Source organism: Humulus lupulus, chromosome 7 (assembly GCF_963169125.1).
Source record: "Humulus lupulus chromosome 7, drHumLupu1.1, whole genome shotgun sequence".
In the NCBI taxonomy this organism is placed as follows: Eukaryota; Viridiplantae; Streptophyta; class Magnoliopsida; order Rosales; family Cannabaceae; genus Humulus; species Humulus lupulus.
Genome location: NC_084799.1, coordinates 13,492,728 through 13,496,972, shown reverse-complemented (window position 1 = coordinate 13,496,972; position 4,245 = coordinate 13,492,728). Strand labels below are relative to the sequence as shown.

General features: G+C 34.1%; 1 pseudogene; it reads right to left on the bottom strand.

Annotated features, from left to right (window-relative positions):
- Positions 1–2,036: 2,036 nt before the first annotated feature.
- On the bottom strand, positions 2,037–3,765 carry LOC133791395 (pentatricopeptide repeat-containing protein At5g61800-like; annotated as a pseudogene).
- Between the last annotated feature and the right edge of the window lie 480 nt (positions 3,766–4,245).

Genomic DNA, 4,245 nt, shown 5'->3' with positions numbered 1-4,245 from the left:
AAAGCTTCTTTCCAATCTATCATTACTCACGTGGCCTTTTAGTATCCAAAACAAGTACAATTTTAGGGTGAGTTGGAGTGTTTCTATTTTTCGTATATTAAAGAATTAGAATTTAATTTTTTTTATTTGATCGTGTAATACATGATAAATTATAGCAGATATTCTATTAATTTTTAAAAATTTCTGAAAAACTATTTATATGTTTTAAACTTATATCTTAATTTGTCATGGCAGCAAGCTTTACACAGAGGGGAGCATCCCCTTTCCACATAAAAAATGACTTGGACCAAACAGCCATTTTAGCTAGTAAATGCCCAGGCATAGTCCCCTGAATCTGATCACGCTTATCATGCAAGAGAAAACCATTGAAATTAAAACCACATATTTCCAAACTCTCACACACAGAGAGCGAACTTTCACCTCTCTTGGCCACCATCAGTGATCAACACATGCAAATCAAACAATCTGACTCAAGCTCAAAGTTAGAGACATTATTATTAATTAAGAACTCTTGCCAGCCGCGCACTCAGCCGACCACTCATGTACATCCACTACTGTCGATCGCATCTATATATATATATATATATATATATATATGTGTGTGTGTGTGTGTTGATGTTCAATCTTCCTCTACTAGGGCTGCTCCATTTAACATTCATTCTTCTCCACATTATGGCGATAAACCCTGTCATAAATTTTTAATATACAGTACTCTTATTTATAATAAACCAAAAAGTCAATTTTCTTTTATTTCTCTATTTTTCTTTCATATATATAAATATATTCATTCCTACCATATTTGAGAATTTCAATGACATATAGTCTACTAATTAAACAGTTGTTTCAAGTTACATCTTCCTTCATTGTCGCACAAATAAAAAATTGACATCTGTACATTTTCTTTTTTTCACGTTAATATACTATTTTCAAAGTTTAAATATGTTAGGATACTCCCAGATGAGGGTAAATTAATCTTTTCTCTAAAATAGAGAGGCTAAGAATGAAAAAAAAAGGGTTAAAAATAACTCTCCATTAGAAGAGGTATTTTACAATTTTTTTTACAGCAATGAATAGTAATTGTTCCACATTTGGAACACCCCTATTCATTCCTCTAAATATATTTGATTAGCTTTTATTTTTTTCTTATATATGTGTACGTGTGTATATATTTAAAATAAATAAAATATACTATAAAATAAAATATTGAAATGATTTAGAGAAAAAATAAAAAAGTCAATATATGATTTAAAATAAAAATTTGAGGTAAATTAAAAAAAGTTTAGTGATTTATATTGTATAATAGAGTATAAATTATTGTAAGTACTCTTAGTTACCGTCTGATAAAATAAATGGGAATAGAAATATTTACAGTTATTTTAAATAAAAAGTCATGTGATACTTATTTCAATAAGTTATTTTATTAAAGGCAATTTCTGCAATCCTACACATAGCTAAGTCCACCGTGCAGGTCCATTATTATTCCAAATGTCAAAATATGATAATTGTAAACAATATATATGTAACATTTTGACATTTTGTAACCGTTAAGGTGAACTGGGTGAGAAGTGATTGTTTAGGTGGCAGTGAAATGTAAGAGCAATATTATAAATGAATGTGCACGGTAGTGTACATAACAGGGTAATATTGTAAATTTTGTTAAAATATTGAGTTATTTACGAAGTTGGGTACGTAATAGCTTTGCTAGTACTAAGTGATTAATTATAGAATATATGAAACATTATTATAGTGGAACGTAACAAAACCTAATACCATTTGACTTGTTTTTATATGAATTTTTTATTAAGTTTCCTTATATAAATAAGCACATTCTAATAGAGAAAAAATATTAAAAATACATTGCTAATTAATTTTTTATTATATTTTTCATTTTTCTATTTTAACTTTTCTTTGAGAACTAGAGTAGGCGAGAGTGAGAGTGAGATTTGTTATTTGTTACTTAAAAGCTTGACAGTTGAAGATCATTCAAATGGGAGACCAAGTTATTATCAATCGCAAAGTGACAGTTTCTTTGCTTCTTATGTCTTTGTCTGAGGTAAACCAACATATGAAAAAATAATAATAGGACATACTTGGGTAGAAGAATGTTTGAAAATGGTATATTTACATATATTCAAAATTGAATATATCTCATTAGTTTGGGGATGCAGTGTGTCCCAGCAACAAACTCATGAGTCACTCCTTCCAATCGAATCAAACTACAACCAACACTCTTCTTCACCTTCTTCGACTCCCTCCACCTCCTCATCTTCACCACATCCTTCCACTGCTTCGCATTCACATACACGCTTGCCATGATCGAATACACACCGTCGTCGTCCGGTTTTAGCTGCATCACACGCTTTGCTGCTTTCTTAGCAACACCAACATTCCCATGAAGCCTGCAACCTGATAGCAGCCCACCCCACACGAACACATCATCCCCATTGGCATCTTCCTAATCATCTTTATTGCTTCTTCTATCAGACCAGCCCTCCCCAGTTAATTAGCCATGCACCCATAATGTTTTTGCTATCGACAAACAATGTACATAGATTCTATCTCATTGAATAGTTTTTTAGCTTCATCTACTAGACCTGCATGGCTGTAACCCACCAACACTCTTAGAAAGCTAACCCCATCTGGCTTAACTTTGGCTTCTATCATTCTAAAGAAATAGTTTAGTGATTGCTTGCCAAGACTGTGCATGGAAAACCCAACGAGCATTGCATTCCATGTACACAAGTTATTGTCCAAACTCGAGTCAAATATCTTTTTAGCAATCTCAATGCAGCCACACTAGGCATACAACTCGACCAATCATGTAGTCAAGGAGTCTAGACGAATCCCATTTGTGCCAATGTAATCGTGTATAGTATAGCCTCGTTCTAAATCCCCCAGCTAGGCACACGCAGAGAGAACCGAGACCAAGGAAATGTTATCTGGATGAATTTGCAATTCAAGAATTTGATAAAAGAGTCGAATTTTCTCCTCACACTGATTACTTTGCGCATAACCGGCTAATATGGTACCCCAGGAGACAGAGTCTCTCAGGTGCATTTTGTCGAACAATTTACGAGCACCCGAAATTTCACATGCTTTGACAAACACATCGATTAGAGTGTTGTAAGAGACAACATCCATGTGTTGAGGGTCCTCATAGAATACCCGATACGCATCGAAGAGGCAGCAGCTAACGGGGTAGACGCAGATGAGGGCGTTGGAGACAAAAGAATCTACGTTGAAGCCAAACTTGAGGAATTGGGAGTGAAGAGCTCGGGCAATGGAAATGGCATCGGTATTTCCGGGGCCCAGCTGAGCGCAGACGCTGAGGACAAAGGGGAAGGTGTGAAAGTTGGGAGGGAGGGAGAGGCGGCGCATGCAGGAGAAGAGGAGGAGAGACTGTAGCAGCGAGTAAAAAAGAGAGTGGGCTCTAATGATGTTATTGAAGGAAAATGTAGATGGGTTTTGAATGAGGTTGAAGAGAGAGAGGGCGTAGCTCAATCCGCGATTGTTATTGTTGTGAGAAAGTGAAGTTGCAAAGAAGAGGAAAGTGGTGAGCAATAAGTGGGAATGAGAGGAAGAGAGGAGGTCGTTGATGATGGAGTGAGCGTGAAGTTGATGGAGTTGTTTGAGAGTAGTGCAATGATTCAGTATCACTCTGCTGACATTGTTGCTATTGTTGAAAGAAGTAGTAGCTCTGAGTAGAATGAGAACAAAATACCCTTTTGTTTTTGGGGTTACCAATCCTAGTCTTAGTCCCACCATGGTCTTTCAGTCGAAAACTTCATGAATTTTTCTCAAAATACTAAGGGGTCATTTGGTATGCAGGAATCTGGACACTAGAATGAGAATCTGAACACTTTCTCATGTTTGGTGCTGGGTTTGAGTTTTTCTAACCTGAGAATCTATACTCCAGGGGTTTTAACTTTTCATGATTCTAAGTTCAAGTGAAACTCATCTCACAAGTGGTTTTCAGATACCCAGGAATGTGAAACACTTCAAAATTATTATTATTTTCTTAAAAAAAAAAATCTTAAACCAATAATTTTTTAGTTAATAAATTATTTTATTTTTGAAGCTTATAATATAAAAACAAATATACATATATCAAACTATAAAATGATAAATAATATTTGTTTATTTAAAGAAATTGATTTGTAAAGTCTTTATATCATTACTTTAGTTTAAAATAACAAATGAAATATTATTAAAAATAAACTAAGAGTATTTTTGTAATTTTAAAAA